The sequence below is a fragment of the Canis lupus genome, chromosome 22 (assembly GCF_048164855.1).
Source record: "Canis lupus baileyi chromosome 22, mCanLup2.hap1, whole genome shotgun sequence".
NCBI classification, from domain to species: domain Eukaryota; kingdom Metazoa; phylum Chordata; class Mammalia; order Carnivora; family Canidae; genus Canis; species Canis lupus.
Window position 1 is genome coordinate 4,522,689 of NC_132859.1, and position 12,181 is coordinate 4,534,869.

The 12,181-nt window shown below is 38.1% G+C and overlaps 1 long non-coding RNA gene across 1 annotated transcript in view; it reads right to left on the reverse strand.

Annotated features, from left to right (window-relative positions):
* Positions 1-12,181, reverse strand: part of LOC140613806 (uncharacterized) — a 49,350-nt gene that overhangs the window by 15,666 nt on the left and 21,503 nt on the right. Inside the window, exon 2 of the long non-coding RNA XR_012014697.1 lies at positions 10,739-10,897. This is a non-coding gene — a long non-coding RNA (uncharacterized lncRNA). The remainder of the gene's footprint in view (positions 1-10,738; positions 10,898-12,181) is intronic.

A 12,181-nucleotide genomic window follows, 5' to 3' on the forward strand; every position in this document is an offset into this window, starting at 1 on the left:
ATTTAAATTTTTGTCATTATTGACTCATAGTATTGTGTCTGAATGTAGAAAGTATGATAAGTAAAAGGAAGATTGATGGAATATGAGCTGTACTTCCTGCTTGCTGTTACTTTTTCACTCTCTTTTTAAAGCTGAAATATTAAAGTTTGGCTCATTGATGGCTTTTTATTGAAGTATAATTAATGTACAATTTTATATTAGTTTTGGATGCACAACATATTGATTCAACAATACTGTACATTACTCAGTGCTCACCATGGTAAGTGTAGTCACCATACAAAATTATTACAACATTATTAATTCTATTCCCTATGTTGTATTTTTCATCTCCATGACTTATGTAATTTGTAATTGGAAATTATGAGTATTTATGAGTATTGCTAAATGCATATTCAAGCTAATAAAGAATTCTCAAATACACTTTGTAAAGAATCAATTTTCAAAGTGTTAGAGCAGACCAAGAATCATGGAGCAGGTTTTGAGCATGGAATTAAAAGACCTGGGACAAATCTTGATACTGTCACTCTTCATGCTTTTTTTTTTTAATTTAAACAAGATAGTTCTCTATGCCCTGCCCTCCTCCCAGCTTCCTCCCCTGGGAGGAATAATACCTTTTTCCCATTATTGTTGAGAATAAAATGAGAAAATCCCTGGTATTTAGTAAGTGCTCAGAAAATATAATTTAAATCTATCAGTAATTGCCTAGCAGTAATTACAATTATAGCCTCTGTTGCTGCCTTCTATCCCAACATTTCCCCATTCTCTTCCAGCTTTGGTTCTCCCATGCTTTGGGATTACTATGATATGAAGTGCTTCTTCTGTCACTCTGGTTCTTGGATTTTGCCCTATTCATCTTTTTCTTGACTTACTGATAAATATTAGATCAACCTTAAAGCCAATAATTTTATTTTTTGTGTTCTTTTTTCAGCCTTTCCTGGCCAAGTCCCCAAAATTATATTTGTGGTTCTTTCACTTCTCCTCCAATGTCTGCGAAGGCCAAACAGCATATTGGATGACAGACTTCCTGCATTTATTTCATTCCTTTAGATAGATCATCAAGTAACAGGTCAACTGTAGTCATTTAATTAGTAAAACAAATTTAAAACATAGGAAATGTAGAAATGTTACAACTCCTACTAAAAAAGACAATCATAAAATTGTGTATTTGAAAAGAAATAGATTGTTAGTATTTTCATGTTTTCTATTTACTGTACCATGTAAATTTTTAAAGTCATTTATGAACCAACTTTTCTTTAACTATTACTATAAGATCTGTTTTGACTTTAATAATGCCAAATGTGCATAATAATAAGAAATGGGAGTGATAATAACATGGCAAATTTGAAGTTCAAATTTCATACACTGCACTCCTCCCTACAAGATGCACACATTCCCTGAAGTCCCGTCTATGCAAACTCTGTTTCCATCTCAACTCCCCCGTCTTTTGGACATACACACAAATGCATCAGGTGCAAAAATTCATGATTCTTATATAATACTTAGGTTACACACACAAAAGTGATTGTGCTCTACTAATGTAAGGGTCAAAAAGTGATATCCAGTGTCAAGTTGGGTTATGAAACTCACACCGTCACTCAATAAGGTGAAGAAAAATTTAGGTAAGACATTCTGTACAAGTATTTTTGACTTGATTTAAAATTCTTTCTCTTCCTATATTCCCTCAGTATTTCGGGGGAATGGAAAACAAAGGTTAAATTATTGACCTACTTAGGGGTGCCTGTGTGGTGCAGTCAGTTAAGTGCCAACTATCTGTTTCAGCTCAGGCTCCACGCTCAGTGAAGAGTCTGCTTAAGACTTTCTCTCTCTCTCTCTCTCTCTGTGCCTCTCCACTTACCTCCCTCTCTCAAAAAAAAAAAAAAAAAAAAAAAAAACCACCAAAAAACCAAAAAACCCCGCAACTATTTAAAACTCCTAAACAAGAAGTAAAGTTATTACATTTCACCATAGAAGAGATAAAAAATGTTCAAAATGCCCATTCCCATTTGTATTTTACATATCCATTGGGGTAGAGAAACCCAGAATTTAAAGAAGTTTTAGAAGAACACAATTTGAGAGAGGAAAAGAAATAATTTCTGTTTGTCATAGACCTATATGTCAAGTATTGTTCAAACTCCAAAATATCTGCAAGATTTACACATAGAGATATTCTGGTAGATTCCTGGAAAAAACTCTCTGATATTTGTTCTCTATATAACTTGGATCCCTGTCTTGGATCTAGATAAGTAACTGCTACCAGTAAATTGGCAGTTCAGTATGAGTTTCTAGAAACCACTTAAGCTGATTGGTATGTTTACAAACTCTAGAGATTTCTATATGAGCAAAAAATTGCTTAAGCAACACAAACAGGCAAAATTTATCTTTAAAGTTGGTCTAATCATTGTCAGTGATTAAGAAATAGATGGACGAGCCTAAATGCAAGAAAACCAACAGCTGTAGAACATACGTGTTCTACTATGACTATATTCTCTAAGTTGTATTTGCACATAGATATCAAATGTTTTAAAACTAAAAACAATGGGGTGAGTAAAGTAGATATTTTATGTGCCATTTGGGTGGATATCTTTCCTAGGTTTGGTGAATTCCTTACTTTATGCATCCCACTTTCATAAGATAAAAGTCAGAAATTTCTTTTCCAGATTCCCTTGCATCTAAGGTACAGGTGCATGACCTTGATTTTGCCAGTCACATGTTAACATAGGAGGTCTCTAATTGGTAGAGAGTGATGTGAAGAAGGCCATACAATGGGAATTTCATTCTGATGACAAGCATAGTGGAGTGTGGCAAGGAGAAGCCCAATTTCAGAAGTGGCAATGGTGGATGACCCGCTTCTAACAAGATGTTGGAAAAGTGAGGTATAGTGCCTGTGCCCAGACTGCAGGTCATAGTGTTTCCCAGAGGAGTTGTCCTATTTATTCCTGGTCTTATAGCTTTTAAGCCTGATTCTTCAGAAGATTGTGAAGTGCCTGACTTCCTTTATTTAATTCATTCTCTACTTAAACCGTCAGAATGGATTCTATAGTTTGCAACTTACAATTCTGATGAGTACAGTACATAAAATAATGGTTTTACCATTACTATTGCCTTATATTTGCATAGAAATTTTTGAAATTCTGAAATGGTATCTTTAAAACCTTGTTTTAAAAATGATCTATTTAAGTTCTCTCTCTTTTTTAAACATTTTATTTATTTTAGAGAGAGACAGAGAGATTGACAGTGCACACACGAGTTGGGGGATGGACAGGGACGGGGAGAGAATTCCAAGAAGACACCCAACCCAATGAGCCACCCAGGTGCTCCTCTTTCAATTCTCATATCAACATTAATATTTGGGGTATGGAAGTATTCAAATTTTCATGCAACATATATGGAAGCTGTGAATTAGTGAGGCTAAGTGACTTGTCCTGTCACAGAGCTACTTGGTAGGGATAGGAGTAGAAACTAACATCATTTTTGTTTTGACTCTATTGACTTTACCATAATTTAGTTACACAAAGAAATGAGCTTTTCCCCTATGCTTGCTTAAGCTCCTTGATTTCGTACATGGTTAATAGAAAATATTCCACCAGAGAGACATTTTGAAAGTAGAATTATTGGATATGTAAACATTATGTGTTATAAGTGGCTTACATCCAGCATCCATTCGCCTTTCTCCAAAGCAAATTTCCTCTAGGGTTTTACCTTATTTCCGCCATATGTCTTGATCTGACTCCTTCTGGCTCCAGGGATGGGTGAAAGTTATACCTGCACATCACTTTACGTTAGTGATTAGTTGAGGGAGAAACAGACACATGATCCAATGAGATGCCTTCTGGATATTTCTACCTCCCCTCAGAGAGGCATGCTATTTTCTTCTGGTTTTAAACATGCAAAGTTGTATGCCCAGATTTCTGGAATCTGTGTTATCCTTATGTGGATAAAGCCAGCCCTTAGGAGAGAATTGCTGAGGGATGGCTTCTGATGCTATGGTGTGAGCGCTTGAATTCATCTGTGCAGGCTCCCTACCAGGAGACTGATATAGGACTCAATCTCAGACCCCAGGATCATACCCCGAGCCAAGGGAGGATGCTCAACCATTGAGCCACCCAGGAGTCCCTAATGCCTTTAGTCTCTAGTAATTATTCTAGAGGTCAAAACTGATAAAGCATGGCTCAAAGGTCCCTTATAAATCACATTTTTAGACTTTCTGGTGGCCAAAGGCCCCCAGCTACCAGATACTCCTACCAGGCAGGATAATGCAGGTGCCTAGGTATTGCCTCTCAGGAACCAAAGGCAAAGAACAGACTCTTTGAGTAAGGTTAATTCTTCACCATACAGCCCCAAAGTATGATTTCTTTAGTTCTGATTATCCTAAACATTCGTTAGCTGATTCTAAATCCTCATGAGTTTGAAAGACATTACACATTTTGGAAGGTAATTACTGTCCTAGCATACTAAGATGATTTTCCCCTTGGCTTTTCACTGGTTTTCAGTGTGAAGCTGTGGACGTATTAGGCAATTCTTACTGTTCACTAAGACAATTACAGGGGATCCCTGGGTGGCTCAGTGGTTTAGTGCCTGCCTTCGGCCCAGAGCGTGGTCCTGGAGTCCCAGGATTGAGTCCCATGTTGGGCTCCCTGCATGGAGCCTGCTTCTCCCTCTGCCTGTGTCTCTGCCTCTCTCTCTCTCATGAATAAATTTTTAAAAAAATCTTTAAATTAAAAAAAAAAAGACAATTACAATTATTGGCTTTGTCTTACAGCATTCTAGATTTGCATCAAATTTAGAGTTGGCTGGATTAATATTTAGAGGAGTACCATGAGATCCACAGGCAAAAGGGTCTCTATGGGTAAACAGTGCTCAGACTCTGCGATATGGCACATAATGTTGATCTTATATTATTAGCATGCTCTTTGAAAGAGGAACAGTAAGTTCTCATCCTGCTGCAGTGTGAGTGAATTCTTCGTAAAGCTTACTTAGCAGCCGCAGTTTGGACGTAAAGAATATTAATAACGCTTTGAGGTAATTTTGCAACATAATAGAAAATCAACATTTTGGGATGCTCTGGTTTTTGAAAAAGCTTAGAGATTTATTTCTAAAAAGCGTGATGACAACATGCAGCTGCCATTATGTGCTCAAAACAAAGGGAAATCACTTGATTGGTGAGGACTTTGGAAATAGCACCTAAGCACACGGTTGGACAAATTCTGCCCAGATGGCTGTATGACACAATTCATGGTGTGTTTCTTGTCAATAATATAGCAGGATGCCTCCAAGAGTGGGAAGCTCAGTTAGCAAACTCTTCGAGCTATGTCTTTGTGGTTAGGGAATATATTATGTACTCAGCCTCTTATACTCCAGAAACCAATTGCAGCATAGCTGATGATTTCACAGATTTACATATGCCTCTCTTTTTCCTTAGAGAAATCGTTTCCTAAGAGTAGATGGTGAGGTTTTAAGAAATACATTTATTCATTTATTTACTTATTTATTTATTCATTCATTCCTTGCTTCAGACCCTTTTGTTAAAGAAGAGCTTCATTATCATTGTGACATGTCATAGGCAGTGTCAGTATCAAATATTGCCAGCATGTCAACCTATCATATTCAAATTGAAGTAAACAGGGTGTTACAGCCATGTGTGCAAAGTAATGTGGAATTTAAATGGAATAATAACTATCTGATATTTTCTATGCATAGAGCAAATGCATAGAATTACAAAGGAAGCCCACTATATGGGAATACAGGCATCAAAACCCCAAATTTGTAATATAGGATATGCTTTCTATTAAAACGGTGAGTAACAAGACCTACATATGGTAGGTCTAATAGCCACCTTAATTTAAAAGTAACAAGGAGCATTAAACATTATTTGCGACAATTATGAAGTGACAAAGACTCAAATAATGTTATTGCTACTGTGGTAATAAATAAGGAAATGCTAAATTTTTACTTAGAAGTTTGTGAAAATATGAGGTGTCTGGGTGGCTTGGTTGGTTAAGCATGGGACTCTTAGTTTCAGCTTAGGATCTTAGAGTTGTGAGATCAAGCCCCACACTGGGCTCTGCACTCAATGCAGAGTCAGCTTCAGATTCTTACTCCCTCTCCCTCTGCCCCTCCCCACTTGCCTTCTTTTTTTCTCTCTCTCTAAAGTAAATAAAATCTAAAAAAAAAAAAAGAAGTTTGTGAAAATTAGGATGTAGTGTGTGTGTGTGTGTGTGTGTGTGTGTGTGTGTGTTTTGGGGGTGGATGATGTTGGCCCAAAACTGAATTCTAGGTAAATGCATTTCAGAAATTTTCAGAAACACAAACTACTCTCTTTTAATAGGTGGCTCTCTAAATGGATTTTAAGAGAATGTCTTACACTTTGTAGCTTTTCCCACTTGTCTCTGCTATTCTCATCAAAACTGTTGAGCAGTAGAGAAAAAGAAAGAAAAAATACCGAGGGCCCTTGAGGGAACTAAGGGAGATTATTTTGCACCTTACACACAGCCTGGGCGGTGGAGAGAGTCAAGGGACGAATAGGATGATTCCTTCAGAGAGGAAGAGAATAGGATGATGCCTTCAGAGAGGCAAGGCTTTCAGAAAATGATAGTAAAACAAATGGAACGCCTGCAATCTGCAACAGAGAAGGAAGGAGAATTGGGGAAATTGGTCCCAGAAGGTGAGCAGAGGGAAGGCCTACAGCACTTCCTGACAACAGCTGAAGATTCTGGGATGATTTCTGGAATGCCAGCAATCATCAAATATATGAATTTTATCTATTATAGAAACATTGTGTATGTTTGTGAATGTGTGTTGTGTCTGTCAGTGTCTCAATATGTGTTTGATCTTCTTAAAAACACTTATTGTGGGTATTGTTACTCCTTGTAGGTATAAGGAGACTGAGGCACAGAAATATTAAATGCTTGTAACATATTTTGTAAATAACCGAGCCAGGCTTGAAATCTAGAGCTTATTTCTGAATACCTTCCCATGTAGATAGTTGAAGGGATTGGGCTGCGTGGGCTTAGTTTTGGTATGTGGAGTGTTTCTGAGAAGCTTCCAGAATGTCCCATATTTTTCAGTCTGCTGGGTTTTCCATCCCCCCCCCTCAACTGGCATACAAGTATCTTATGCTACAACGTACTTAAAATCAGATACTTCAAGTATGAACTTTTTCTGAAGTCATTCGAATTTGTGGATTTCTCCCTGAGCTAGTATTTCACATGCTTCCAAAGTCTAAGTCTGTGCAGCGTGAAGTGAGAACACTGCTCCAGCTATCCATGGGTTCCTCCAAATTACCTGCTCAGCCCCACTTAGAGTTGGATGTGTGAGCTAGCAGTGCATGAAGAAGTTCATTAGAAAACGGAATTGGATTTGATTAATTTTTTTCTAAACACTGATTGACTAAGACAGTCCATTTTGCTAACATTTACCTTGCAGTGAAGTTTAATTATGGATGATTTTGCCATAAGGCAAACCAGACTGACATAAAACAGAGAGTGAAAATTTACAGCGCTGTATAAATATCTTATTTCTAATTTTCTGCTAATTGCTTTTCTATTTTATTTATGGTTGTAGGGAAACATTTTTATAAATACACACAATTGTATTCCTGAAATGAGAAATTCAGAAAATTAATAAAGAAATACAAGAAATGCAGAATCAGTATCCAATATGACAACTTTTATATGTATTCATTAATTTTACTCTATTGGCTTGGCATTAATGGTCAAGTCAGTCAAAAAATTGATAAACCAGTATCCCATCGGGTGTAGCTGTTTCAGAGTTTTGATTTTGCTCTTGCATGTCATTAGCTGTGTGGATGGTACAAAGCTTCTCCAACTGCAGGACACGAGCCTAATATATTTTGTCGTTAGAACTTGTTTTTTGTCCCCCCAAATGCTTCCATATTGGTTTGCTTCTTACAGTGATTAAGGTATTATAGATATGCTTATGCTTTGGAATGAATCAGGCTCATTAAAGATTTTTTGCTATTAGTTAGAGAATAGTTTTTTAGTGTGAAAAAGAGCTCAAAAATATTTTTTTTAAAAAGGTGATCGGATGGGGAAAGGAGATGCCGAGGAAGATATTTATAATCAGGGGCAAAAGTCCAAATTTTAATTGTGTATCCAAGTTCATACTTGGTAATTGCTGTTCATGTTGCTTTTTGACACACACGACTTTGGATAGGTGTGCCAGTCAGACAAGCATCAAATGGGAAGTGCAAGCACATTAATCTCAGGTCCAAAAACAATTCTGTTTTACTGACCTACCTTGGGTAATGCAGGTTGTAAAATAATGAGTAAGAATATATTAAATTGTAAATCTGCAGTTCTCAAGTTTAACTCAAATCTTGTCCTTACTTGATCACCAAGACCCCCAATAAAAATGATTTCCTGGTTTGTAGCAGCACAATAAGGCATTTGAGGAGAGTCAATAGGTTCAGTTCATCATTATAATTAGCATCTGGGCTTATAGCTGCAGCAATAAAAATTCTAGTTTAACAGAAGAAGGAACTAACTTGCTCAAAGGAGTAGGTGCATGCCTTTCACTTTTCTTTGGAAGATGAGTTTTTGTGCTAGCATCTTACTAGTACTTCAAGTGGAAACTGATGTTTTCAAACTTTCTTCAACTTTGTTTTATTGTACGCAAATATCAGTTTGCTCTAGAATCAATTTAAATAAATAATTGAGATCAAAATAAAGAGGAAAAAAATTGCCTGAGAACTTTCTCCTGCCTTTGTTTCATCTGAAATAACTGTTGTACACATTTGGGTCTATATCTTCCCAGACATAGACACAGGAGTATAGAATATTTCCAGATTTAAACATATATGCCTGATACAAAAAATTCAATATGTACATTTCAGAAACAAATTCAGGAAGTTTCATCTTTTAGATTTTGATTCAATTTTCTGGTTTCCTTCTCATTCTTTCCTAATCTCTCATCATTTAAGCCTCCATCCAACAAAGATACAACTAAGCTAATGCTTATTAACTAGCTAATGGCAAACGAAACATCTTTTTCTTTTGGAGAATCAGACATGCTTCAATTTCCTCTTAACTTTCCTGAGTTCAAATCAATATATTTAAATATAGACATTGGATATTTACAATAAGTCTAGAAATACATTAGAGGCTGGGAGCGATAACAAAGTATGATAATGGATCACTCTCTTTAATAGTGATGCTACTGTGCTAAGAAATACAAAACAAACAGGTTTGAGAAGACAGAAGGAGCAAACACTGGGAGTTAAAGGTGCCTCTGAGAAGATGTCACCGCTGGAAGGAGGCTGCCAGCCTGAGAAATAGAAACTGTAGGAAGGAGAGGGAAACCATTCTAGGCAGAGAAAGCAGCACGAGCTAACCCATGGCATCGATAATAAGTCTGGCATGATGTGCCTTCCTAAGCTGGAGGATGTCTAGAGGAAAAAGGCAGTTCTGAAGTTTTGATGAGAGAGGTTATAAACACAAAGTAAATCCTTCTTAGTTTACAACATTTTGACCCAAACCTATGTTTTGCCCATCTGCATGATATCTCGATTGATTGATTAAATATTTACTTAGTTGAGAGGGAGAGAGAAGGGAGAGGGGCAGAGGAAGGGGAGGAGAGAGTCTCAAGCAGATGCCACACTGAGCGTGGAGCCCGGTGTGGGGCTCAATCTCACAACCCTGAGAACATGACCTGAGCCAAAATCAGGAGTTGGATGCTTGCCTGACTCAGCCACCCCAGTGTCCCTGACTTGATTCATTCAAAGCCTTTGAGGGGCACCTGAGTGGCTCAATGGTTGAGCATCTGCCTTTGGCTCAGTGTGTGATTCCGGGTCCTGAGATCAAGTCCCACATCAGGCTCCCTGCTTCTCCCTCTGCCTGTGTCTCTGCCTCTCTCTCTGTGTCTCTCATGAATAAATAAATAAAATCTTAACAAAAATTTAAAAAAGAAAGCCTTAGAAAATATCTTTTTCTCTATCATCTCTTTAGCTCTCTGCAATTTCTCAAGTACCTGCTGATAGCCCACAGGTCTTGCAAATCAAATATGTCCCACCGTGCACTCATGTTCCCTCTTTTGAAGGCCCCACATTATAACCAGGGCGTCTATTAATAAGCACAACTTAAGTTTAACTTGTAATAAGGGAGAGTATGGACCTGTCAGAGTCTTAGCATTTCTCAGAAGTTTAGCAGTTTCTCAGATCTTTGCAGAATTATGACATCTAGGCTTATGTGGTTTGAGGCCGGCCTTTAAAGACGGGAACTGATTGGCATTGCATGAAGTCTTGATAAGCAAACATTTGTTGGAAAGTGGGCTGTTTGCTCAGGTGTACAAGCTCTTATCTTTAATAAATTTATCTGTAGGAACTTCCTAAAACAATTGGTGGAATTAATTTTTTGCTTTACAGTCTTATCTTTTTCTGGAAAAGTTTTCCTGGAACAAAGAACAATGTCATGTTGACATCGGTGGTCTTACAGACGTGTCTAAATCATGTGGACACAGATGGTCTCAGTTCTCACCTCCCTAAACCAGGTCCCACTAAGGTGTTTCCTGCTTGCTTCGCAGGTGACGCCCACCATTCCCCTTCTCTTGCAGGGAGAAGGATGTGCTATTATTTCCACCTCCCCGTCCTCTAGATGCGGGCTCTCACCCTCAACTCCCATACTTTGAAATTGCTTCCCAAATACTCTTCCGGTATCTCTTTCATCTACACTCTTTCTTTCACACAAAGGTTAGAGTTTCATTTCTGAAATAAGTAACTTCTTACATTTCTGAAATAGGGAACTTCTCTCCTATAGATTTTAAAATAGTTTCGCCATGTCCATGTATACACATCAGGTTGGTTTAATATACGGATACAATATACAATACGTATAGATGCGATTCCAGCAGACAATTTTCATTTGTCGATTATGCTTCAGTAAACCTGGGGGAAAAAATTTCTACTTAAGAATAAGACCTGAACTTAATCACACTGACTTCCAGACCCATCCTGAGCTGATTGCAACCTCTTAATTCACTTCATACTATTTTGTGTGTGTGTGTGTGTGTGTGTGTGTGTGTGTGTGTGTGAGATGATTTCCTTAACACAGCATAGAGCTTTCAGGGTTTGCTCCACTTTATATGTTCTTATCCCCTTTCTCTGCCCAGAAGCCAACATTTTGGTCCCCTTTTCCCCCCATATGATATTGTTCTCTCTTTGTTCACTTCCTCTTTCTCTCAGCCTTCCTTCTTGTCTCCTCATTCATCAGTTGTGTTGATTAGTGTCCTGGGATTATGTCCTTGGCTCACCACAGTTTGTACTTTCTGTCTTCTTATCAGATGATTTCAGCTGTTTTATTGCATCTGTATCATTGTATTTGATGGCTCTCCAATTCATGTCTCTCTTCCTTAACTCTGCTCTGAGTTTCTAGATGAGGATTCACGCGTGTTGCACATGTCCGCTGGGATTCCTGCAGGTATCTCAGAATCAGCATGCTCAAACCAAACCTTTTATCCTCCTTATCACAGCATCACTACCCAGGGAACAAATCTGGGTGGTGTTTCTCTCACCTATCATGTCCCATCACCCACATTGCCTAGCCAATTTTACTTAGAATTTCTTAGCCCTTTCCCATCAGCTGTATCCCTCCATGTTTACCCTACGTTAAGCCTTCCATTGCTTGCTTGAGATTATGTGACAACTTCTTACTTGCCCTCTCTGACATTATACCATTTCCAAATAAAACTGCATTGAGCCACCTGTTTCTAAGATGCAAAATTGCTATTTCTTAAAACCCTTTGATGGTTCCTAAGAGCCTACAGAACAGAGCCAAAGCTTCTGAACATGCAATATTTTTTTTTAAAAAAGATTTTATTTATTTATTCATGAGAGGCAGAGAGAGAGAGGCAGAGACACAGGCAGAGGGAAAAGCAGGCTCCCTACAGGGAGCCCAACATGGGACTTGATCCCGGGTCTCCAGGATCACGCCCTGGGCTGAAGGTGGCGCTAAACCACTGAGCCACTGGAGCTGCCCAATATAAAATATTCTATAAAACTTTAACCCCCAGGATCCCTGGGTGGCTCAGTGGCTTTAGTGCCTGCCTTCCACCTAGGGTGTGATCCTGGAGTCCTGGGATCAAGTCCCACATCAGGCTCCCTGCATGGAGTCTGTTTTGCTTCTCCCTCTGTGTCTCTCATGAATAAATTAAAAAAAAAAAAAAAACTTTA